The following is a 27,199-nucleotide window of genomic DNA, read 5'->3' on the forward strand; positions in this document are numbered from 1 at the left end:
TTTAAAGTCGTCCAACTTGGTGGCCATCACTGCCTCCTGTGGAAGTGAGTTCCATAGTTTAACTATGTCCTGCATGAAGTACTTTCTTTTATCTGTCCTGAATCTTCCAACACTCACTTTTATTGGCTGTCCATGAGTTCTAGTGTTATGAGAGAGGGAGAAAAGCATTGCGCAGAGTCTGACAAATTAAATAAAGTATGCTAAATAAGTAAATAATCTTCTGGAAGACTTTCTAAACTATTATTATTATTATGTCCCCATCTTCAGAAAGTGGGGGGGGGGGAGAGAAGACCTAGGTAATTACTAGCCGGTAAGCTCGACCAGGAAAGGTCCTAGAACAGATAATTAAACAGTCACTCTGTGAGCACTGGGACACAGGCGGTGCTGTTGTCTAAACCACAGAGCCTAGGGCTTGCCTATCAGAAGGTCGGCGGTTCGAATCCCCGCGACGGGGTGAGCTCCCGTTGTTCGGTCCCTGCTCCTGCCCACCTAGCAGTTCGAAAGCACATCAAGTGCAAGTAGATAAATAGGTACCACTACAGCGGAAAGGTAAACGGCGTTTCCATGTGCTGCTCTGGTTCACCAGAAGTGACTTAGTCATGCTGGCTACATGACCAGGAAGCTGTCTGTGGACAAACACCAGCTCCCTCGGCCTATAGAGCGAGATGAGCGCCGCAACCCCAGAGTCGTCCGCGACTGGACCTAAGGGTCAGGGGTACCTTTACCTTTACCTTTGCACTTAGCAAAGGATGTTGTGAATACTAACACCCAACATGGAATTCTCAAAAACAAGTCATTCCAGATAAATCTCATTTCTATTTCTGATATAGTTACAAGCTTTGTGGATAATGGGCATCCTGTGGATGTAGTAAATCTTGATTTCAGTTAGGCTTTTGACAAAGTCCCTTCATCCTCCCCCCAAAAAGCTCAACAACTCTGGTCAATCCAATGGCTAGATCACTGTCAGTTTTTTTTTTATAGTGGGAGTAGATTGCAGTCTCTTTGAAGCTGGACGTGCCTGGTATACAGTATTAGCAAACTCATTATCGGACTGCTAGTTTGTATGTAGCCAAAATAGTATCATCTATGAACAGGAGCGAAAAAACGGCATGTTGGGTGGGTGGGACTCAAAATTTGCTGAAGTACAAAAAAAAGGGGGGGGGAATCCTGCCAGTGGCAGAACCAAAGAGGAATGGACATGCTCAGTGGGTACGGATTGCTGGTTGACTTTTGGAGGAAGAGAAAGAAAACTAGGTTCTGGAATGGACGGAATGTAGTCTCCCGGGGAAAGGAAAGGCTGGCTGGAATCAGGAACAACAATTTTCACTGCAACATTTTGGTTGCAGATTCCTCTTGCTTCCGAGTCTCTGAAACACTCTGTGTTTGCAATTTGCACACACGCACGTACACCCAAAATGGGCTGGCAGTGTGTTTCTGCGGGGTAGCGATTGTATTTTGTCTGACATACAGTCTGTAATTATAGGGTTAGGTTTTTTTAATCCCCTTTCCCAGCTGACCCAAGTTTGTGTCATGCACTGGCATTTGGTCAGGGGCATACCGAGAGGGAAGTCTCCCTGTCTGGAAAGCTGGGCGGGTAGCAGGGAGGAGTGGTGTTGTTTGCTGCTGAAATATTGCCATCTGCAAAGTGCAGTAAACACGGGGCAGACAGAATATTTCACAAACGTGCATGCCGCCGTTTCTGCCTTCACAGGGTCAGAACAAAGCAATACATCACAGGCGCCACTGCAGAGAAAAAAACAAACAAGTTGAACATGTTCTTCATGAAGAGGTTTTTTCCGTGAGCACAGCAGAATAAATATGCCCATAAGTTTGTGGTGATATATGATTATTTCCTGCGTGCATGTGTGTGGTATGGTGAATTGCTGCGAAGTAGATTAATATTACGGTTAGATTTCAAAATAAACGAAAACAACCACATAATCAGCTGATTGATCATGGGCATATCCACAATACACATTTAAAACTCTCCCCTCAACTGCGATCTGGGGGCAGCTACTGCAGCAGTGGGAGAGCAGGGCAGCAGAGCTCACTCCCTTGGAACTGGTTTGAGAGACCAGTTCCATCAGGGACCTCCTGTCCTTGAGCTGGGTGAGCTGGTCTTTATAGGAACAACTGTTTAGAAATTGGTGTCTGAGTTTTGGTTTTCCTCTTCCCTCCTTGTTCCTTTTCCTTGTGTGCTATGTTTCTTTTTAGATTGTAAGCTTGCAGGCAAGGATTGTCTTGTTTTGATTGTAGATAAGCTTGCTCTGGGAGCCTTTTTGGCTGAACAGCCAGGTAACAGTGTTCCAAACCAACCAACCAACCAACCAACGTTAATCAAATAAAGTTAATTGAGTTAACTGAGCAGACTATATTTCATTGGGTCACAGCCATCATCTTGCATGCGGTGTGAAGTCTCTGAGCTGGCAAAGGGAGACCGGGGCAGAACTGAGGAAGGATGGAGGGAGGTGGGGAGAGTGTATTCAACACTCATAGGAAGAGCTTGTGATATGGTATCATTCTTCCTTGGAATCCCAAAGGCCAGGAGGACAAGGGGTTGGGGAGGGGGAGGCAGAGCAGCAAGCCATATGCGTCAGTCATCTTGGAAGCCTCCCTGACCCCTTCTGGGTTGGAATTTCTGACTCCACACTTGCTCTGCTTTGACTCAGAGTAGGAACCCATTCCCCGACCACATGTTTCTTTTTATAGACACCGACTTTTTATTGCCAGCTTCCTCTGGAGCTCAAGATTGTTCCTTCTAGCGCAAGAAACAATATGTACGATTGCAGCCTGAAAAGCGAAAGGGAGAGCAGCCCGACTGCCCCTTCACACTGCATTGGGAGAGGACCCTTGCTTAGAAAGAAAACAAGGGGTGTAGGAGCAGCCTGGGAAACTCTCCAGCGCAGGCTGGCCTGTTGGGGCTAACAGGATGCTGCCCCACTGATCTTAATCTGCCCTCAGTCAACCTGCCTTGCTCTTACAACCAGTCCAGAAGCTGAGGTTTCCCCACTCTCATATTTTAGATTGTAAACACCTTGTGGCAGGGACCTGTACTCTGTAAGCACTATAGATACTGAGTATGCTATATATATACATACATACATACATACATACATACATACATACATATATACATACCGTATTTTTCCATGTGTAAGATGACCCCTACGGTATTTTTTGAGCCCAAAATTAAGAAATAAATATTTTAAACATTCTGTGTATAAGATGACCCCCAATTTTAAACTTAAAATGGGGGGGGGATATGGTCTTATATACGCAAAAATATAGTACATACATACATACATACATACGAGTGTGTGGGATTAATTCCCATGACACATGCCAGAAAGAAAACAGCTTCAAAAGAGAGCCCTGAGGGCCAGACAAAGATGCCTGGAGGGCCACATTTGGCCTCCTAGCCTGAGGTCCTCCACCGCTGCTGTGTGGTCGCCAGTAAAAGTTGCTGCCATATTCAATCCCCTTTTCTTTCTTTTTTAGTCTGGGAGTAACAATTGCTCTCACATTCCACCTTCACTCCATGTAGACATAGACATGCAAATTTCGCCCAATAAAGACATGTTGGTATGCAGTCTTGAATAATGTGCACATTTTTGCAACCAATTTCTCCTAATACAGTACATTTTTGGTATATTGTTTTCACTACCACATCACTTCTATGCACAATTCCCACTCCCCAATATATGCATCCTTGTAAACTGTTTGGCTGGAGAGTTCATTGCAAAATTCAAATATGTGCAATTTTCGTATGGCTGAGTTTCGGTTCTCATATTGTTTCGGAAAGGGCAAAATTGATGGAATCGGCTTCGAATGCGAACCGGGTCGAATTTCTCCACCAACCCAAGCCCCTACTGATTAAAATCTACATGCACGTATTAAACACAGCCAGTTAATCAACTCTTTGTTTAGTAGATTAATTTACTGATCGGCAGTTACTTCCCTTCGGGTCTATCATCCCTTTTCCCTGCATCTCCAGCCCTGACATGCTTTGAAGAACACGCAGTTCCCCAATTAATGGCAAATCTCTTCCCAGTAGCAGCTCAGGGACGATGCAGCTAAGAAAGGGAGAAACTCCGTCTCCATCTGCATTCCCAGGCTCAGCATGAACTTTCGACCCCATTGTATACTCTAATTGCTGGAACCAGCAGGATTAATCCACGACCTACTTTCTAGGTCTTTTTGCTGCCGCAGAGCAATGCTGCCTGGCTTCAGTCAGTTGGAGAATCTGCTATAAACCCACATTTAAAACTTGCAAGGGGAGCAGGTGACTCCCATCCAAGCCTCTTCCTTTCAAAGCTTACTGATGTCCAAAGCCAAGAGGTCCGAGATGCTGGTAGGAAGAAACTTCCCATCCTTTGCTTCCCATGTGGAAATGGCACTGTTACAGGTGCCAGACTCATCACCAGTCTTTCTGTCTTTCACACTCAGTTTCCAACCTTTAACATGGTAATAACTGTCCTACTTCGCAGGCATGGTATGAGCAGCGACAGGCAAATCTCTCCATTCCAGTTTCTTCCAGTTTTGCATTTCATAGAATCATAGGATTGGAAGGGGCCAACAAGGGTCATCTAGTCCAACCCCTTGCAACGCAGGAATCTTTTGCACAACGTGGGGCTTGAACCCACAGACCTGAGATTAAGAATCTTGTGCTCCACCAACTGAGCTACCAAGGCAGATCTTTAACCAAACTTAAGTTCAGTTTGGTTCAGACTTTTAGAAGACACCTGAAAGCAGCCCTGTTTAGGGAAGCTTTTAATGTTTGATGCATTACTGTATTTTATTTTATTTTGTTTTATTTTATTGCAATATAATCTTTATTAGTTTTACAAGTTTCATACTACATACACATACACATATTGTATTACATTTTACATTTATACTTGCTCCTAGGAGCTGACTTCCCTCCTTCCTTCTTCTGACTATTTATATCACCTCTAAATTTTCCGCATTGTCTTTATCCATTTTATATATATTATTGTTCTACTTCAACATTTGTCCATAAACTGTATATTAAAATACAGTAATGCATTATGGATGCATTACTGTATTTTAATATTTTGTTGGAAGCCGCCTAGAGTGGCTGGGGAAGCCCAGCCAGATGGGCGGGGTATAAATAAATTATTATTATTATTGCCAGATTTCCACATTAGTTTTAGAGCTTACCTAGTTGTGTAGAACGTTAACACATGTTTTCATCTGGTTTTTAGCTGATTGCTGATTTTGATTTTCTTTTCATGTTTTAAATAGTTGTTTTTAACTTGTTTTGTTGATATTTTTTATAGTTTCATTTTTTTTGTAAACTGCTTTGAGGTTTCTTTCAAGCAGCATATAAATTGTAAGAACTAAATCAGTAAAGGAGGTTGATGTTAAAATGGACACATGCCAGACACATGGTGATTCAGGCCAATGGAATAAAGCAGTGTTAGTTTAGAGACCTTGAAATTGCAAGAGACCACCAATGCAACGGATGGACAACCCAAAACAAACTGCGGGGCTTGTACGGGTGTAAGAAGCAAACAACGGAAAATGATGCAGAGAACTTGAAAAGACAAATATGCAAAGATGGGTGCGAGAAGCTGAAGAAGACTCATTGAATCATAGACTTGTTGGACCCTGAGGGTCATCTAGTCCAACCCCCTGCAATGTAGGAATCCTGCCCACAGCTGTCCCTGGGTGGGCTTGAACCACCAACCTTCTAGTTAACAGCCAGACACACTGGCCCATTGTGCTACTGGGACTGGGATAAGAAGATGGACAGGAGGAGGAAGGAGAAGGAGATTTTTAAAAATGGTTTCTATTATTTCATGCTGGGAAGCACAGAGGACCATTGAGAAGATCAGCCCCAAGGAGGACCTTACGGTCTACAATTAATAACACCTTGGAGATCCCGGGCCTCAGAGAGATTAGGCTGGCCTCAACCAGGACCAGGGCCTTTTCGGCCTTGGCCCCAGCCTGGTGGAATGCTCTGCCACAAGAGATCAGGGCCTGCGGGATTTGACATCTTTCCGCAGGGCCTGCAAGACGGAGTTGTTTCACCAGGCCTTTGGTCAGGGCTCAGCCTGACTCCCCTTTTCTTTTTGTATAAGAACTAACATGAAAAAGGCCTCCCAGCATTCTCACAGGCCCATATAAGATCAGCGTAAACAGTTGGGCCAGTGAGCACTTACTGTTCCCAACCCTAACCCTGCGGAAAGCCATCTAATTAGACTTTAATTTGATTTTGACCTGTTTTTAGGAGGTAATTTAATTATTGTTTGATTTTATACTGATGTTAGCTGCCCTGAACCCAACTTTAGCCGGGGAAGGTGGGATATAAATAAAAGTTTTATTATTATTATTATTATTATTATTATTATTATTATTATTATTATTTATTCCAAAGCATTATGGGATGTCATCTCCCAAAGGGAATTGGATTCTTCCAGCAAATTTGCACTGATATAGAAAGCCCTAAACAACGTGGTTCCTGGATACCTTAAAGACCCCCTGAGCCCTTATATCCCTGTTTGATAACTGAGATCATCCGCAGGAGAGCTGCTAGCTGTCTCCCATGTTACAGAGGCCTGACTGGCAACATCTAGATGTCAGGAATTTAGAGCTGCCAGCCCCATGCTGTGGGACGCTTTTCCAGCAGAGATACGGCAGGTATCCTCATTTTTTTTTATTTCTGGGCGTCTCTTGAAGACCTCTTTATGTCGACAGGCCTCTGCGGCTGTTTAATTAGCCAGCCACTTTAATGATTAACTGCCTTGTTTCAAATGGTGCTTTTCACATTTTGGCGTTGTACACTGCCCTGTTTATTTTGCGATACAGAAACACTTTTTTAAAAAGTAGTTTTTATTGATTTTTCAACGATACAACAAGCATAACATAAAATCAAAACAGAAGGAACTGAGAACAGTAAATAAGATGAAGCAAAATAGGGGGGGAGGAATATGATAAACTTTGGAACAGGCTAACGGCTCCGACTGCTGAAAATTTTATATCCCATGATCCCCCAGCTCCTGTAGTGGGTATTTATTTAAGTATAGTCAGAATAATAGAATTGCAGAGTTTCAAGGGACCCTCAAGTTCATCTAGATCAACCAATGGCTCGATGAGCTGTTGCAACGCACACTACGCGAGGCTTCGCTTGAAGACAGCTTGGGACATGGGTAGGCAAACTAAAGGGGCCCAATCGCCTTCTAAATGTTTTTACATGAGTAGAATGTGTCCTTTTATTTAAAATGCACCTCTGGGTTATTTGTGGGGGCTGCCTGGTGTTTTTACATGAGTAGAATGTGTGCTTTTACTTAAAATGCATCTCTGGGTTATTTGTGGGGCATAGGAATTCGTTTACAGTGGTACCTCTGTAAACTCAACTCGAAGCTTATTTAACCCGAGGTATGACTGTATTTTATTTTATTTTCAAAATATAGTCTGGCCCTCCGCAAGGTCTGAGGGACAATGGACCGGACCCCTGCTGAAAAAGTTTCCTGATCCCTGGCTTGGGAGCTTCAGCTGGTCCAAAATGCGGCAGCCAGGTTTCTGCCTGGGGTTCCATTGAGACCTCATGTGCCCCGTTTTAAAAAAAGCAGGACTGGTTGCCAGTTTGTTTTCTACTGGGGCCTCTGGTTGGCCACTGGGAGAGCAGGATGCTAGACTAGATGGGCCACTGGCCTGATCCAACAGGCACTTCTGATGTTCTTAAGTTCTATATCAAGCAAGTGATGCCAAGAAGCTGGTTCATACCAAGTCAAATTTATCTGAACATCTCTGAGTCTGAGATGACTGATCTGCCCACTCTAGGTAGTTGACCAGTTGGCCCATCCATATCACAAGTCCATTCAAAGCCAGGTATGGAAGGGTAGTAGCTGAGTGGTAGAGCATCTGCTATGCATACCAGCCATCCCGGATTTGATCCCTGGCATCTCTAGGTGGGAAGAAGGCTGATCGCCAAAGAATTGATGCTTTTGAGTTATGGTGCTGGAGGAGACTCTTGAGAGTCCCATGGACTGCAAGAAGACCCAACCCATCCATTCTGAAGGAAATCAGCCCTGAGTGCTCACTGGAAGGACAGATCCTGAAGCTGAGGCTCCAATACTTTGGCCACCTCATGAGAAGAGAAGACTCCCTGGAAAAGACCCTGATGTTGGGGAAGATGGAGGGCACAAGGAGAAGGGGACAACAGAGGACGAGATGGTTGGACAGTGTTCTCGAAGCTACAAACATGAGTCTGACCAAACTGCGGGAGGCAGTGGAAGACAGGAGTGCCTGGCGTGCTCTGGTCCATGGGGTCACAAAGAGTCGGACACGACTAAATGACTAAACAACAACAACATCTCCAGGTGGGACTGGGAATGTCCTTTGTTTGAAACTCCGCTGCCAGCCAGAGTAGACAATACTGTGCTAAACAGACCAAGGGTTTTGTTCGGTTTAAGGCAGCTTCCTATGTTAGGGGCAGGCCTTAGCAGTGGACCCTGTCCGATGACTGGGCCCCCCAGGCAACTGCCCCAAATGCCAACACTGGCCCTGCTTATGGCACATTCCTTTTAAGGAGAAGCAAATGATTTCGCTTTATTTGAACGTAACTGTTCTCATCCATTCCTCTTTTCCGTTCTGAGACTTCTCCCTCCTTTGATTCCACCAGCTTGAGTGCAGACCTCAAATTGCTAGCAGCTGATTAAATGGCACCATTTCTATGCATTGATCCTGAGGCTGGGGGGATGGGGGGCGGGAATCAAGGAAGACAGAGAAACACGACCTGACCTGCTTAACCTCGTCTGACCCACTCCAGCAGGCAGCCTGACCCAGCCTCACTCCTTTTCTTCTCGGGCGACACTGTTTAATGGAATCCGCAGCGCTAGAGAGGGGCCAAGGCAGGCAGGCAGGCAGGCAGTTACTCCCCCCACAAAACCCCATCTCTCATTCCTGGGAAGCATCATCTTCTTAGATAAATGCTCGAACGTTCCATAATTAGCCATTCCAACATGACTGGGGGGTTGCTTTCCAGGCTGCCCTGTAACCTGGGAAGGGGCTGTTGGGGGGTTTGAAGGAATGTCAGTGGGTCAAGTAGGGACACGGGGAAACTTCCGTCCAGTTTGCACTTTGAGAAACAATCTGCAGGCCAAAATGCAGCTCTCTTTCCAAATCCCCACTTCTCCAAATTTTGCAATAGAAATGTAAGAACACAAGACAGTGGAATGGGAGGTGGAAGAAGAAGAAGAGGAGGAGGAGGAGGAGGAGTTTGGATTTGATATCCCGCTTTATCACTACCCGAAGGAGTCTCAAAGCGGCTAACATTCTCCTTTCCCTTCCTCCCCCACAACAAACACTCTGTGAGGTGAGTGGGGCTGAGAGACTTGAAAGAAGTGTGACTGGCCCAAGGTCACCCAGCAGCTGCATGTGGAGGAGCGGGGAAGCGAACCCGGTTCACCAGATTACGAGTCCACCGTTCTTAACCACTACACCACACTGTCCCACTACACCACACTGGTAGACTCTCCTTCCTTGGAGGTTTTAAAGCAGAGGTTGGATGGCCATCTGTCATGGATGCTTTAGCTGAGATTCCTGCATTGCAGGGGTTGGACTAGATGACCCTTGGGGTCCCTTCCAACTCTACGAATATAGCTGGGGGCCTTCTGCAAGCAAAGCAGATGCTCTCCCACTGAGATACAGCCCTTCCCCTAAAAGAAAAGATTTTAGTCCTCATGTTTCTAAATAAAGGGCTGAATCAAATAGGAATGTAGGAGGCTGTCTTATATCAATCAGAACATTACTCTACCTAGCTCAGTATTGTCAAAACTGACCAGCACAGCCTTTCCCAGTATATTTCCAGCCCTACCTGGGGACGCTGGGGATTGAACCTGGGACCTTCTGTATGCCAGGCAGTTGCTCTGCCACTGAGCTATTGCCACTTCCTTGGTTAATTAGCTCTCAGCATTGCTTAGGAGTTGAAAGCCAGGCATAACTGTGACTTGACACATAGAAACGCTGTACGGCACCCTGACCCCAGGCTCATCGGCCCCTTTGGGATTTAGCGCATCTCGCCCAAAGACCACCCTTCCCCTCTTTTTCCCTGCAAGGTATTTTACTATGCGCTTCTGAAATAAAAATTAATTATTGAAAGTGAAAACATGTCTCGGGGCTCAACAGCTATGAGAGAAAGTACTCAGCCACAAAAGGTATGCTCTGAATAATTAATCAGGGCTATATTTAGCAAAGAGGAAGCAGGCAGAAACCTAAATTAAACCACTAGGCATAAGTGAGTGTGTGTGTGGATGGAATACCACACACACACATATATATGTATACACACACATATGGTATAGTATACAGCAAAGGAGTTCAGCTGGAAATGTAGAGAGAGATCTTAAACCAAGTCCTGCTGAATAAATGCGTGTACACTCTAACATATCCTATATTTAATGTGCAGAGCATCATGTTTATGCTTTTACTGCTTCTTGGGTAAACTTTCTGAACTTTCTAGGCCTGCGGGCACATTTGGAAATCTGGGAGACTGGTGTGGGCACCACAAAACACCCATTTCACAGAAGGAAAACTGATGACGCTCAGAACTCCTCCACCACAGAAAGAGGCAAAACATATGCACACTCACCCAAATAAAAACAGACCCCCCTATCTCCTAATCGACACTTTCCCCACCACCACTGAAAACAGGCAACCCTCGCACTAAACATGAGAAGAGTCAAAACTGGTTTTTTTTAAAAAATGGGGAAGTGTGCCAAGGGTGTACCTGAAGGAACCTATGCACAGATATATCCATAGAAACATAGATCCATACCATTCATTCCTTTTTTATCCCACCTTTCAGAGAAACCACTGGAGCAGCAGGGGTTCTTCAGCTGCTATTCCTACACTGCAGGGGGTTGGACTAGACAGCTCTTGGGGTCCCTTCCAACTCTATGATTCTATGAGTACAGATAATACTTCAAAGGTCTGATCTGGCCCTGTGCATGGAGCCAGCACAGCTCCTGCTCTGCCATCCACCCAGGGACAGCCTCTTCAAAGGGGTAGGAAGTCAGAATTGGCATGGTGAATTCCCTGGAAGAAATCTGGGCTTCGGCCGAGTCCGGGATCATGAGTATTTCATGCAACAGAACCTTTTTCTGATCTCGAATAGACGAAATAATTACAAAGAGTTCCTCTGACCATGTGCAAAGTTCCTTGCCCTTTATGTTTCTGCCCCCCTGTGCAGGGCATGCCTACCTTGGCCAGGAGGCAGCGCTTTGGTATAACGTGCAGGGAAGCTTCATACATCCAAGCTTAAATATATGGTGTGACCTACAAGTGGGACCTGTATCAAAAATGGGGCAGTGTCGAGTGCTCCATTTCTTCCTGACCCACACTGGTTTTCCACACACCCCATCCCAAGAAGCAGTGTTCCATGGCCACCATGCCTCATTAGCCTGGTTCAGGGTTTGTTTTTTGGCCCCCTTCACTTTGCATAAAAACGTGGGAAGAGCCTGCTGGATCAGGCCAATGGCCCCTTTAGTCCAGCATCTCACAGCGGCCAAGATGCCTGTGAGAAACTCACAAGCAGGATTTGAGCATAGGAACCCTCTCCCCTCATGTGGTTTCCAGCGACTGGTATTCAGAAGCATTCCTGCCTCTGACTGTGGAGGCAAAGCAGAGCCAACCTAGCTAGGAGCCATTGATAGGCCTCTCCTCCACAAATTAGTCGAATCCATGGGTAGGCAAACTAAGGCCCGGAGGCCAGATCCGGCCCAATTGCCTCCTAAATCCGGCCCATGGATGGTCCAGGAATCAGTGTGTTTTTACATGAGTAGAATGTGTGCTTTTATTTAAAATGCATCTCTGGGTTATTTGTGGGGCATAGGAATTTGTTCACCCCCCAAAAAAATATAGTCCAGCCCACCACATGGTCTGAGGGACAGTGGACTGGCCCCCTGCTGAAAAAGTTTGCTGACCCTGGCTAAGTTTGCTGAAAAAGTTTGCTGACCCATCTAAATTGGTGGCCATCCCTGCCTCCTGTGGAAGTGAGTTCCATAGTTTAACTCTGAATTGTGCAAAGAAGTACTTTATCTGTCCTGAATCTTCTTATGTGGTTTAACATTCCCGAACCCACTGATACCTCCCTTGTTACTCCGGTGGCCCCATTTTAGCTGTATAGCTGTTGGCACTGTTACGGGCACTCAGCACATTCATCCCCTATTAACGGGAGTGATTTATCGCCGGCGGAGTGTGCTAGGTGCTGCTTGGAATACAGAAGCAGCCCCCTCCTCTTCCTCCAACGTGTGCTAAGGAGTTTCCTTATCTGGAGAGTATATTTAAAATGGGCCTGGCAAAAGGATGGGGCAGGGGAAGGGGGGGTGAGAGAAAGAAACTATGAGATAATTCTGTTCTTGGGAAATAAATTAAAAACATTTGGGGCACAGGGTGTGTAAGTTATTGCAGCCCCAGGGCAGCAGGAAATTATGGGAATAATAATGTGTGCACCGCGTTTCTGTCATTATTTACCTTGGCGCTCGGTGAGCCTCCTGTTGTTGCCAAAACAGCGCTTTTCGATCCCAACTTGCCCAAGCAATGAACACACGTTCAAATCCATTCACACACAGAGAAGGGAAGCCTGAATACAAGGGGCAGGGTCTTTCTCATCCCAGACCCCCGGATCCCATTCGTAACGCAAACTGGAAGCATCTTACGGTTGTCTGGGAAATCGTTCAGACTTTGGATCTGGACCCGTAAACATTTCCAGAGTGCTTTCATCTGCCAGCTCTTGCGATTCCACAGGCACAACTTGGCATTTTCCACCAAAGGGGGCCTAGTGGGCTACATTTTTCAGTTCAGAGGAGGCAGTGATGACCATTAACTTGGGTGGCTTCGAAAGAGGATTGGAGAAATCCATGGATGGTTATTTGCCCTGATGGCTATGCTCTGCATCCACGGTCAGAGGCAACAGTGTCTCTGAGTACCAATTGCTCGAAGCCACAAGAGGGGAAATTGAGCTTGTGCTCAGGTCCTGCTTGCAAGTTTCCCACTGGAACATCTGGTCGGTCACTATGAGACACAATTGTCTCCTAGCCCTGCATGGAGATGTTGGGGATTGAACCTAAAGGTAAAGGTAAAGGGGCCCCTGACCATTAGGTCCAGTCATGGCCGACTCTGGGGTTGCGGCGCTCATCTCGCTTTATTGGCTGAGGGAGCCGGCGTACAGCTTCCGGGTCATGTGGCCAGCAGGACTAAGCCGCTTCTGGCAAACCAGAGCAGCGCACGGAAATGCCGTTTACCTTCCTGCCAGAGTGGTAGCTATTTATCTACTTGCACTTTGACATGCTTTCAAACCACTAGGTTGGCAGGAGCAGGGACCGAGCAATGGGAACTCACCCCATCGTGGGGATTCGAACCACCGACCTTCTGATCGGCAAGTCCTAGGCCCTGTGGTTTAACCCGCAGCGCCACCTGCGTCCCTGGATTGAACCTAGGACCTTCTGAATGCATAGCAGATGCTCTAGCCAGTGAGCTACAGCCCTTCCCCGTGGTAATAAAGCAGGATTGCGTATAACTGCCCTATAACTGCCCTATCATAAGCAAAACCATCAGGACTTCTGGAGGAGTAGGGACAGGTTAGAAATTTGATTCAGTTCAAATTTAATGCTGAGCCTTCCTCACACTTGCTGAAACAGTGCATGAAGCAACACACGGCCATCCTTCAAAATCTGCACTTCTCCAAAGTTCTCCAGCCAAAGAATGTGTATGAAAATGCATATATATATATATATATATGCATACAACAATGCATTATACAAAGGGAAACTGGTTTGTGTAAAGGGTGCACTGCATACAAAAATGTGTATATGAGAAGAAATTTGCACAAAAACGCTGGTGAATTTTCACGAGGGTTTTTTTAAAAATTGCAAACAGATGTGAAAATGTGGAGAACTGAACCGAAGAGTGGGTGGGGACATAAAAATGAGAATTTGAAACATAGAAGGTTCTCCTTCCACCGAGGAAGGCCACTGAGCTATCTAGCTCAGCAATGTCTACACTGACTGGCAGCAACTTTCCAGGATTTCATATGGCGGAACATTCTTAGCCTTCACTGAGCAGGAAGCAGATGAAACAGCTTTGTGTAGCTGCAGATGGGTGGCAGAAGCAGTTTAAGGCAAAATCTCAGCATTGTCTACACTGACTGGCAGCAACTCTCTATTGGGTTTCAGTCAAAAGTCCTCACAAACCCTGGAGATGCCTTTGGGGATTCAACCTGGGTGCTTCTGAATGCATGGCAGATGCTCTACCGCTGAGCTACAGCCCCCTTTCCATCGAAAGACATCCCTGGCCCTAATGTTTACCTGTGAGATCACCTTATCTCACACACACACACTTGACCACTTCGATCAGCTGACCTGGTACCATTACATGTGCCACATAATACCCATTTGGCATTTGCAAGAACTCGATATTTCAGGATGGCAGCACCTACCCTTTGGAACTCCCCACCTGTTGACATCAAGGCAAGCGCCTCCACTGTGCTGAAACCAATAGTTTAAGGTAAGCCTTCCCAGTTGTTTAGAATGTGGGTGCAAATGCTATTCTGTGTTTAGTCTGTCCTTATTTCAGTTTCTCGAAAGCCTTAAATCCTTGTTGTTCATTTTTCTTATAGATAATTTCCTTGCTTTACCTTTCTTGGAAAACCACTTTAAAGATTTTTTGCTTATTATTATTATTATTATTATTATTTACAACTAAGCGGTGTATGAATCTGAAGCAATAAATAAATAAATGACATATTTTTCGCTCTATAAGACGCACCAGACCACAAGACGCACCTAGTTTTTGGAGGAGGAAAACAAGAAAAAAAAATATTCTGAATCTCAGAAGCCAGAACAGCAAGTGGGATCGCTATACAGTGAAAGCAGCAATCCCTCTTGCTGTTCTGGCTTCTGGGATAGCTGCGCAGCCTGCATTCGCTCCATAAGACGCACACACATTTCCCCTGACTTTTTAGGAGGGAAAAAGTGAGTCTTATAGAGCAAAAAATACGGTAAATAAAGTGAAAAAGCAACGAGAAAATAAAGTGAACTATAGTGGAGGGCAGAAGCCACCACCGTATTCTGCGGAAAGCTGGCTTTAGCATCCACCCTTCGATTTGACAACTGTGAGCAAGCCCTCACTGGTGTAGGCAGACCCCCCCCCACACATCTGGCAGCCTGGCAAGTCTGCTGTGAGCAGAGTCCTCCCCCTCCTTCTCCCCCTTACCACAGAAGGACTCTGAGCATGTGCAGATATTCCCTTGGACCTCCTTTGAAGCTGGTTAGGCTTTCGGGGAAGACATTTGCAAAGATGGATTGAGCAGGAAGCAGATCCAAGAGGAGAAATTAATTAGACCTGCCTCACTTCATCCCTGGAATTGCTCGTTACAAAATAAAGGATCAGCAGAAATAAATAAATTAAAAACTAAAAACTGGGAAACGTAGACGCAGCCAGGAAGCCCCTTGTCAACTGAACTGAGTCTATTGTTTAAAACAGTTAACAATGTGGCATTTAACGCAGCTGTTCCCAGAGGTGTATTATGATTGCAAATGCACAAGAAAGAGAACTCTCATTCATATATCTATATATATATAGATATATAGATATATATATAGATATATATATAGATATATATATAGATATATAGATATTTGCTTTCGTAGATTTTCACGGGTACAGGAATGTAGGTTTTGGTGTCTTCGGGTGTCTTCCCGTGTAAGAGTTGGGGTGTCTAGGCGACGTTTCGACGAGGTCTCACTCGTCATCTTCAGGCTGGTGCTTTCGGCTTCTTGTTACTGGAACAGAGCAGGATCTCAGTGTTTGAGTTCCTATAAATACTGTTGAGGGGGTGTGGTGCAGAGAAGAAGTTCCCAGGTTATTGTGCCTTTTCTTCTTTTGTTCCTTAATTACTTGGGGGATATCTTGAGTGATATCTTGAGTGATATTCTGAGTACCACTTAGGTGGGTCATTAAGTGTGGATTAGTTGCTATAGCTTTCGTGTCTTGACCTTTTGAGCTTGTGAAGAGATTTTTCTGAGAAGATGGCTGTACTGCACTGAGTTGTGCTCTGGCTTGGCTTCGTGTATAGGGGCGAGCTGTGGTTTTGTGCCCTGTGCCAGCCAGATCTGTGTAGGGATTGCAGGGGGGTGCAGCATCCGGCCCTCCTTCCTTATATCAAGGGCACTACAGACAAAATCAGCAAAATCCTCCATAAACACAATATCAAAACAGCCTTTTGCACCAACCAAAAAATAGCCAATATCCTCAGAAACCCCAAAGATAAAATCCAGTTGGAAAACCAAGGGGTCTATGAAATACCCTGCAAAGTCTGCCCAGCCACGTACATTGGACAAACAAACAGACGAATAAATGCACGTATCGCAGAACACAAGAATGCCGTCAAAAAAGAAGAAAAAACCTCCTCTCTTTTCCAACACATGAAAGAAACAGGACACGAAATTAATTTTGCAGATTCCAAATTGCTCTTTAACATGGAACATCACCACAAGAGAATAATCATGGAAGCCATCGAGATAGAGAAACACCCTCACAACATGAACAAGCGTGACGACACGTCCCGCCTGCCAGACATCTGGAAATTAGCCCTCCCCACAAAAACCGACACCAGGACCAGAGGCACACAGAACGCCATCACCTATCAACCACACCAGACCCAAACCCAGACCCTCTCCACAGATAAATTACAGACTCCATCCGGTAGCCAAACCATAGTGGCACCTCCGGATGCTGCACCCCCCTGCAATCCCTACACAGATCTGGCTGGCACAGGGCACAAAACCACAGCTCGCCCCTATACACGAAGCCAAGCCAGAGCACAACTCAGTGCAGTACAGCCATCTTCTCAGAAAAATCTCTTCACAAGCTCAAAAGGTCAAGACACGAAAGCTATAGCAACTAATCCACACTTAATGACCCACCTAAGTGGTACTCAGAATATCACTCAAGATATCACTCAAGATATCCCCCAAGTAATTAAGGAACAAAAGAAGAAAAGGCACAATAACCTGGGAACTTCTTCTCTGCACCACACCCCCTCAACAGTATTTATAGGAACTCAAACACTGAGATCCTGCTCTGTTCCAGTAACAAGAAGCCGAAAGCACCAGCCTGAAGATGACGAGTGAGACCTCGTCGAAACGTCGCCTAGACACCCCAACTCTTACACGGGAAGACACCCGAAGACACCAAAACCTACATATATAGATATATATATATGCAGGTTTTGGTGTCTTCGGGTATCTTCCCGTGTAAGAGTTGGGGTGTCTAGGCGACGTTTCGACGAGGTGTCGCCTAGACACCCCAACTCTTACACGGGAAGATACCCGAAGACACCAAAACCTGCATTCCTGTACCCGTGAAAATCTACGAAAGCATATATATATATATATATATATATATATATATATATATATATATGCGCATGGCATGGAGAAAATGAACAGAGGGAAGTTTTTCTTCCTCTCTCGCAACACTAGGACTTGTGGACATCCAGTAAAGCTGAGTGTTGTAAGATTCAGGACTGATAAATGGAAGTTCTTCATGCAGTGCAAAGTTGAACTGTGGAACTCCTTTCCCCAGGAGGCAAGTGAGGGCCACCAACTTGTTTGGCTTTGAAAGAGGGCTGGACAAATTCGTGGAGGAGACGGCAATTGATGGCTGCTAGCCACCTTGGCTATGTTCTACTTCCACACTCAGAGGCAGCAAAGCTTCTGAATGCAAGTTGCTGGGGATCGCAAGTGGGGAGAGAAGGGGCTCTTGCTCATGAATCCTGCTTGAATTCACAGTCTTCTGGCCAGCCGCTGTGAGAACAGGATGCTGGACTAGATGGGTTTGTTGGCCGGATCCAGCAGGGCTTTTCTGATGAATATGCATCTGCACTGGCGGAGGAAGAGGAGTGCAGGGGTGCCATCACAGCTACCCGTCCTCTGCCCGCACTGGGTGGCATGCCCCTGCAGGTGGCGTGCCATGCCCCCACCTGCTCTATGCCCCCCCCCCCGGTGCCAAAGCATGAAACTCCACCACTGTGCATCTGGTTAAGTTCAAGGAACGTTTAGCTGTTTCAATTGATAGGCTTTTTAATGGGCTTCCACAGGAGGCAGTGATGGTCACCAAGTTAGATGGCTTTAAAAGAGGAGTGGAGAAATTTATTCAGGAGAGGGCTATCAATTTCAACTAGTCTGAATGATTATGTTCTGCCTCCAAGGTTGGAGGCAGTACAGTGGTACCTCGGGTTACAGACGCTTCAGGTTGCAGATGCTTCAGGTTATAGACTCTGCTAACCCAGAAATAGTACCTCGGGTTAAGAACTTTGCTTCAGGATGAGAACAGAAATCGCATGAGGAAATAATCTGGCATTAGTAACTTAGTGGAAGGTTATATGAAAACAAGTGAACCATTAAAACAAGATTGAAACTTTGATTAATATTATGTCAAATTTAAATATCTAAATATTTGATAATAAAGCTTGAAATTGGTGACATAATATTTGAAAACTACAAAATAACATTTGAAAGAAGGTGAAGAATTGCTGAATATAACTTTATAAATGCAAACGCAAGAAAGGGAGATGTGAGGAAGTCCGAAAGAAAAGTTATGGAAATTTGGTTTTACTGAAACTAAATTATGCTATTTGTTTTGTGTTTATTTTTCTTTTTGTATGTTGGTGACGGTGTTTTATTTGTTTGGTGATGTACTGTTTAAAACCTTTAATAAACATTATTATAAAAAAAAGAACAGAAATCGCATGGCAGCGGTGCAGTGGCAGCGGGAGGCCCCATTAGCTAAAGTGGTGCTTCAGGCAGTGGCGTAGCGTGGGGGGTGCAGGGGGGGCCGGCCGCACCGGGCGCAACATCTGAGGGGGGCGTGCTCCCACTCGCAGCTCTCTGCCCCTACCTGGCTCACTCACTCTCTCTCACTGCAGTGCTGGCTGTGCGAATCCGATCCGAGCCGCTGGGTCACCGCCCACTGTGGAGGGGGTGGGTGCCAGGCGTGCGGTGCGGAGAGAGAGCGAGGGACTATCTGGGGGAGGGACAGTGCAGCGGCCGCCCAGCGCAGCGCTGAGTGCGGGAGAGAACCACACCAGACCAGCCCAGGCAGCAGCAAGAAGAAGCTGGCAGCGGCGGCAGGTTAGGGGTTAGGGGGCGCAAATTACTTGCCTTGCCCCGGGTGCTGACAACCCACGCTACGCCGCTGGCTTCAGGTTAAGAACAGTTTCAGGTTAAGTATGGACCTCCGGAAAGAATTAAGTTCTTAACCCGAGGTACTGCTGTAATGCTTTAGAATACCAGTTGCTGGAAACTGCAGGAGGGGAGAGGGCTCTGTTGCTCAGCTTGCAGGCTTCCCATGGAGGCAGCTGGTTGTTCACCATAAGAACACGATGCTGGACTAGATGGGCTATTGGTCTGGTGATTATGTTCTTATAACCATGCCTAGTATGTTCTACGGAGCTGCCCTTTTCTGGGATGACATTTTCAACGAAGGGATGTGCCTTATGACACAGGGTAGCAAACCACACTCCCTTCCAAATACTTCAGATGCACAAACAGGAACTTTTTATGCGGGGAAGAGAGATTTGGTCAGGATCCTCAGTTTCCATCTGCACTGAAATGTCAGTACTTGTGCCCATTAACTTTCAAGAAACCCTTGAACCCCATAAAGTAAATTTATCCTTTTTGGAAAACTTGTGTCTGTGTTTTGTTCCATTATTGCTGCGGTACCTCTTTGTTGGTGGAAACAAAAGCTGTTCCCATGGCAATGCTGCGTGATGTCAGAGAAAGCAGGAGAGTGAGGTCATAAATTGTCCAGGGAGAAAGACAAAACAGCCACAGGGGCTGGTGCGCTGTGGAACTTGATGTGCCCTTAAAGTTTAAAGCATTTGGGACCATTACTGGAATATTTGTTCTGTTATGTTTCCGATTGTCTTCTCCACCCTCGCCGCCCACAACTCCTCTCATTTCTTCTGTGGGAGGAGGGAGTGGGGGGAACCATTAACACACAATGGAAAAAAATTGTCCCAGGAATTTCCTACTGGTGGAAGTCCAGGAAGCTGCAAATGCAATAACGCAAACACGGCATGTTTCATGTTTCTCCCCACGCTATTCCAAGAAAGCATCCCAAATCCCTCTACCGCTCCTGAAAAATGACAGAGCTCTGGAGAGGTTATGAGCTGTGTATTGAGAGGTCAGATCTTAAACATTGATTGCACGCCTAAGGAGGAATCGAATCCCTCAGGCTATATGCACAGCATACATTTTTAAAGTACACCCTGCCTTAAATAAAGATTGCTAGGAACTGTAGTTTGTTGTTATTGTTGTTTAGTCGTTTAGTCGTGTCCGACTCTTCGTGACCCCATGGACCAGAGCACGCCAGACACTCCTGTCTCCCACTGCCTCCCGCAGTTTGGTCAAACTCATGCTGGTAGCTTCGAGAACACTGTCCAACCATCTCATCCTCTGTCGTCCCCTTCTCCTTGTGCCCTCAATCTTTCCCAACATCAGGGTCTTTTCCAGGGAGTTTTCTCTTCTCATGAGGTGGCCAAAGCACTGGAGCCTCAGCTTCAGGATCTGTCCTTCCAGTGAGCACTCAGGGCTGATTTCCTTCAGAATGGAGAGGTTTGATCTTCTTGCAGTCCATGGGACTCTCAAGAGTCTCAAGAGATTGCTAGGAAGTGTAGTTTACTAATCATAAAATGGTAGAGGTGGGAGGGACCCTGAGGGCCACCTTGTTCAACCTCCTGCAATGTAGGAATCATAGCTAAAGAGTCCCTGATAGATGCACCATCCAAGTTCTTTAAAAACATCCAGTGAAGGAGGGCCCACCGTCAAACAGCTCTTACCACCAGAAAGTTCCTCCTAATGTTTCATCAGAATCTGTTTTCTTGTCATTTGAATCCATTGGTTCAGGTCCTCCCCTCTGGAGCAGGAGGACACAGGCTTTCCCCCTCTTCCATGTGTGGCAGCCCTTCAGACATTAATAATAATAATAATAATAATAATAATAATAATAATAATAATAATAATAATAATATATTTATAACCCATCCATCTGGCTGGGTTTCCTCAGCCACTCTGGGCGGCTTCCAACAAAGTATTAAAATACAGTGGTCTGTTAAACATTAAAAGCTTCCCTAAACAGGGCTGCCTTCAGATGTCTTCTAAAAGTCTGGTAGTTGTTGTTCTCTTTGACACCTGGTAGGAGGGCGTTACACAGGGCGGGTGCTACTATCGAGAAGGCCCTCTGCCTGGTTCCCTGTAACTTGGCTTCTTGCAGTGAGGGAACCGCCAGAAGGCCCTCGGCACTGGACCTCATTTGAAGATGGCTGCCACCTCTCAGTCTTCTCTTCTCCAGACTAAACACTCCCAGCTCCCTCAACCATTCCTCACAAGGCTTGGTTTCCAGACCCTTCATTACCTAAGTCACCCTCCTCAGCACATCTTCCAGCTTGTCAATATCCTTGTTAAACCGGGGTACCAAGAACATGATGCGGGACTCCAAGTGGGGTCCGACCAGGGTAAAATAGAGAGGTACAGTACAAAAATTACTCCCTTAATTTGGGTGCTATACTTCCGTTGATCCCAGATCTACAATTCCTAGCTCCTCTAACAAACTACAGTTCCCAGAGTTCTTTGAGGGAATCCTTGTTCTTTAAATGGATGGTGTATGCAAAGCCTCGGTTCTGTACAGAGCAGGAGATGGAAATCTGTGCCCCTCCGAATGTTGCTTTACTCCATCCACCTCTGCCCCAACCAGTGTGGCCACTCACTACCCAGGGATGATGGGAGCTGTAGGCCTGAAACACCTGGAGGACTGCAAATCCCTCACTTCCATTTTCTGCACACTTGCGATAAGAGATTTCACACCTTAAAAAATGCTGCGCTTGCCGCATCATTATAAAGAGATAAATCTGCACCGAAGTTTCAGCACCAAATACCAACAAACTCTGCTAACTTGCATAAATTATGCAGGCTAAAATCATATGTAAAATCATGTATTTACTTATTCAAAGGTCAGGCAGGAACAGTCCAAAATCAATATTGGAAGGAGGGGGGAGCAGGCAGCAGAAACAAGCAAAGGATGGCTCAGGAGGGAAGCCTTACATGCTCTCGCCTCCTAAACCACAGCTATTTCACAGTGAAGGAGTAGCAGGGACGGCTTATGCACAAGTAGACCCCCTTTACTCACAAGTAGGTCATAAACACATATCATGATATTGCTCTTCAGCCTGGACTCAAAGTTTTCGGAAAGCTCCCCCTCCAATTCCCAGAGTTCCCTGCAAAGAGGAATTGATTGTTAAATAAACCCTGGGAATTGAAGCTCTGTGAGGGGACTTGGGGCCTCCTAACAATTCTCTGGTTTTGCCAAAAGCAGCTTAGTCATGCTGGCCACACGACCCGGAAGTTGTACGCCGGATCCCTCGGCCAGTAAAGTGAGATGAGCGCCACAACCCCAGAGTCGTTCACGACTGGACTTACCGTATTTTTCGCTCTATAACACGCACCTGACCATAACACGCACATAGTTTTTAGAGGAGGAAAATCCGTAGGCATGCCACCTGTAGCCATTCCCTCCATAACACGCACAGACATTTCCCCTTACTTTTTAGGAGGAAAAAGGTGAGTGTTATGGTGCAAAAAATACGGTAACTGTCAGGGGTCCTTTACCTTTTTAACAATTCTCAGCAGCCTAATGAACTGCACTTCCCATAATTATTTGGGGAAAGCCATGAGAGTTTAAAGTAGGATCATAGTAGCAGAATGGAAATTTACGGCTTGCTACTCACTAAGGGAATTTTTTTGGAAGATGTTTTACAGGTGGTATATAACCCCTAGCAAAATATCTAAAATGTATAAAACAAGATACAGTGGTACCTTGGGTTATATACGCTTCAGGTTACATATGCTTCAGGTTACAGACTCTGCTAACCCAGAAATAGTACCTAGGGTTAAGAACTTTGCTTCAGGATGAGAACAGAAATCGTGGCACAGCAGCAGCAGGAGGCCCCATTAGCTAAAGTGGTGCTTAAGGTTAAGAACAGTTTCAGGTTAAGAACGGACCTCTGGAACGAATTAAGTACTTAACCCAAGGTACCACTGTATAATATGTGCTGGAGGTGCAATCAGTTAGAAGGGACACTATTTCATATGTGGTGGAGCTGTTAAAAAATTAAGAGCTTTTGGGATACTGTATATGAAGAGTTGAAAAAAATATTTAAACAAACTTTTATGAAGAAACCAGAAGCCTTCCTATTGGGCATATTAGATTCGGATATCCCAAATGAAAATAAGAGAATATTCTTATACACAACAGCAGCAGAAAGAATATTAATAGCTAAAAATTGGAAAAGTGAAATAGTACCAACGAAAAAAGAGTGGCAGGACAGATTATTTGAATATTCTGAAACTGCAAAATTGACGGATACGATTAGGGGACAGTCTAACCAAAGGTTCCAAAAAGAGTGGGGAGTGTACAGAGATTACGTTAAAAAAAAGTGTCCTCAAATCAAAACCTGGACTCGATTTGAATAATTTTCGCAAACCACAATATGATCTATAAGTACAGTAGATGGAAAAGGGTAGAAATGATGAAATGAGAAAGAAACAGTTTAACAAACAGGAAAATAGATCCACTTTGAGGAGGAAGGAAGTCTACAGTGGTACCTCAGGTTACATACGCTTCAGGTTACCTATGCTTCAGGTTGCAGACTCTGCTAACCCAGAAATAGTGCCTCAGGTTAAGAACTTTGCTTCAGGATGAGAACAGAAATCGTGCGGTGGCAGCGCAGCGGCAGCAGGAGGCCCCATTAGCTAAAGTGGTGCTTCAGGTTAAGAACAGTTTCAGGTTAAGTACGGACCTCCGGAACGAATTAAGTACTTAACCCGAGGTACCACTGTACTAGAAAAGAGTAAGAATAGGAAATATAAAGTAGGGTAACATAAGTCCTTGTGCAAGAGCGTATGGATTTATGGTTGTAGGTTTGTTATTTGTTTTGTGTTTTCTTTTTAGTTTGTTTCTTAATTGTCGTTATGTCTTAGTGTGTGTGTTTATGTGTTATAACAGAAAGTTAATAAAAAGCATCGAAAAATAAAATAAAGTTGGATCAAAGTGCTCAGGCCCGTTGGCTCACCTGTCTCATTATTGTCACTGATTGGCAGCAGCTCTCAAAACCCTCCTAGAGGGTTTTTTCCCCCCAGCTCTGCCTGGAGATACCAGGGATTGGTCTTCTGCAGGCAAGGAATGTGTCCTACCCACTGAGCTGTAAAGAATTTTAACCGGAAAATAAAATGTGAAATAGCAATAAGACAATGTAAAATAATAAGCAATTTCCCCAAATGTGATGCATTTCCACATTTTTAAAAAACAACACCACATCACTTGGCTGGATAACAGCAATGCAAAGTTTGGAGAAGTGTGAGTTTCAAAAGTGCAAGCTAGGTATGGACTGTATGTCCTTACCTCTCTCGCCCTGACCTCACCACTGTGATCCATGCAACAGTCACCTCCAGGCTTGACTCTTGTAACTCACTCTATGTGGGGCTGCCCTTGAAACTGACCCAGAAACTCCAGCGGGTGCAGAATGCCGCAGCGAGACTCCTTACGGGGTCCTCGCCGTGGGATCACACTCACCCAGTGCTATACCAGCTGCACTGGTGCCCAGTGGAATACAGGATCAGGTTTAAGGTGCTGGTTTTAACCTTCAAAACCCTATACGGCCTAGGACCCTCATACCTATGGGACCGCTTCCTCTGGTATGCCCCACGGAGGACTTTATGGTCTGCAAACAACAACACTCTGAAGATCCCGGGCCACAGGGAAACTAGTCTTGCCTCGACCAGAGCCAGGGCCTTTTTGGCCGTGGCCCCGATCTGGTGGAGCGCTCTCCTACAAGAGAGATTTGACATCTTTCCACAGCGCCTGCAGGACGGAGCTGTTCCTCCAGGCCTTTGGCCAGGGGGCAGTCTGACCTATTTTCCTTTGTATAAGAACGAGCATGAAAGAGGCCTCCCAGCCCGTTCACAGGTCCTTATATGATCAATTAAAACAGTTGGTCCTGGCAAGTATTAACCTGATAACAGCCATTTATCCAGATTTTAATTTGTCTGAATTAATGTTAAGATGTATTTTAATTAATTGATGCCTGTTTTTATGTATACTGTGTTATTTATATGATGTTAACCGCTCTGAGCCTGGCTCCAGCCAGGGTGGGAGTGGTACAAATGAAAATAATAATAATAATAATAATAATAATAATAATAATAATAATAATAATAATAATAATAATATTTATATTCCACCTCTTTTCTTCTAAGGAGTTAAAGCTGGAATACACGGTTTACCTCTCTCCTCATTTAATCTCCACAACAACCCTGTGAGGTAGGTTAGGCTGAGAGACAGTGACTGGCCTCTACTTTCATGGCTGAGTAGGGTGATTTGAACCCTGGCCTCTCCCAGGTCCTACTCAAACTGCTATACCACCACTGGCTCTTCGTTAGATAGCCCCCCCTCACTTTAAATGTGAGCTGAATTGAATTTTCCCTACCAACCTTACAGGGTTGTAGTGAAGGGCAGCTGCACCCGAGAAAGACTAGCCAAAATGTGCCGTTGAGTCATGCCTCCTAAATGACTAAACAATGATGAATGAAGATGAATAGCCGCGGCATTTAGCTGAGATGCAGGGAAGGCGAGAGGGTCATGTTTCAGTGGCCGCCTGCAGTGGGCGGAAACCGGTCCCATGAACCGCTCGTTTACCTACTCCAAATTACTCTGCTTTGGGATTAGAATTTCACGAGGGTGTTACTCGCCATCCTTAATGGATAATTACCAGCGATGACCTAAGAATACTATAAATATAAAGTATGCCATATATGTGGTCATGGTAACCACCGCAGAAAACGCGAATGTTTACAAGACTGTGGTATAAATTCCCAGCCATTATATAGCGTGACTTGATCCAAGCACTGCCAGAGGTCCAGGAAGATTCTATCCACGCCAACTGCAGCGTGTTTCTATAGTAACCGATGCATTTCAAAATGGGGAGGGGGACGAGGACAAGGCTAAGGGTGGGGTGGGGGAAGAGTAATAATAGATGGGGAGAATCTGACGGAAGGTTTCTCTTCTCACTTCAGCCCACTGGTGCTGAAAGTAGTCTCAAGACTTGGGGCACAGTCAAGTCCACGGAATATGTCAGGGGGGTCACAGAGCCAGCGTGGTGTAGCAGTTAGAACAGAGCTTTCCAAACTGTGTGTCGCGACACATTAGTATGTCAGCTGCAGTGTGTAGGTGTGTCAGGCAAATGCTCCCCACAATTCTCCTGGGGCTGGAAAGGGGTTAATTTAACCTCCGGCTTGCTAGTAAAACTGAATTACTATGTCGCAAAATGATGCATGTCTAAAAAGTGTGTCACCAACATGAGAAGTTTGGAAAACTCTGGGTTAGAGTGTGAGACTAGGACCTGGGAATGACGAGAGATCAAATCCCCAACTCAGCCGTGAAGCTTGCTGTGTGCGACCGTGGGGCAGTCACTGTCAGGGACGAATGAATGGGGAGTGGTAGGAGGCACCAGTTGGGGAACCCCCAAGAGAAACCCCAGAGAAGGAAGGCTCAGAGTCTGGGAATTGGTGGTGGGACACTGGGGAGAGGTCAGAGAGAAAAGATTGGGAGAAGGTGCCATAAACCACAGGGTTTAGTGAGCAGGGAGAGCCTGTGACAGAGAGCAGTTCAGACTTGGAGGCTGAAGCAGAGGTGGGGACTGCTGAAGAATTAATAGAGTTAATAATAGAGTTAATAGAATTAATAGAGTCTCTCTCTCCTGCTGGTCTCCAAGAACATGCAGGTCATCTCCACATGTGCATTTGATAACCCTGAATATTCAGTGTCTTTTTATTATGACACTGCTTCTTTAAACAGCCCTCTGAAAGCTCCCCAATAATATTTTCTACAGAACATTTTGGATTGCCAGCCAAATATGTTTCCAAGAGTCTTCGCCAAGGTTGTAAGCAACACTTGTACTGAAGCCACAAGAGTGAGGATGTGGAACATTTTTATTCCCGTCTGAGGGCCACATTCCCTCGTGGGCGACCTGCTGAGGGCCGTGTGCCTCTGGTGGAGGTGTCGAGAGGCAGACGTGGGCAGGGCCAGAGGTAAGTGTGGGCGGAACACTGAGTGCGACATT

General features: G+C 45.5%; 1 long non-coding RNA gene across 1 annotated transcript; it reads right to left on the reverse strand.

The window, feature by feature from the left end:
• Positions 1-24,277, reverse strand: LOC308576180. The gene is made up of 4 exons (XR_014003130.1): positions 24,155-24,277; positions 22,213-22,300; positions 1,684-1,743; positions 1-139 (listed from the first exon to the last, which is right to left on the reverse strand). It is a non-coding gene; the product is annotated as an uncharacterized lncRNA (long non-coding RNA).
• Positions 24,278-27,199: the final 2,922 nt, after the last annotated feature.

This window comes from Podarcis bocagei (assembly GCF_964188305.1).
Source record: "Podarcis bocagei genome assembly, chromosome: 16".
Lineage (NCBI taxonomy): Eukaryota > Metazoa > Chordata > Lepidosauria > Squamata > Lacertidae > Podarcis > Podarcis bocagei.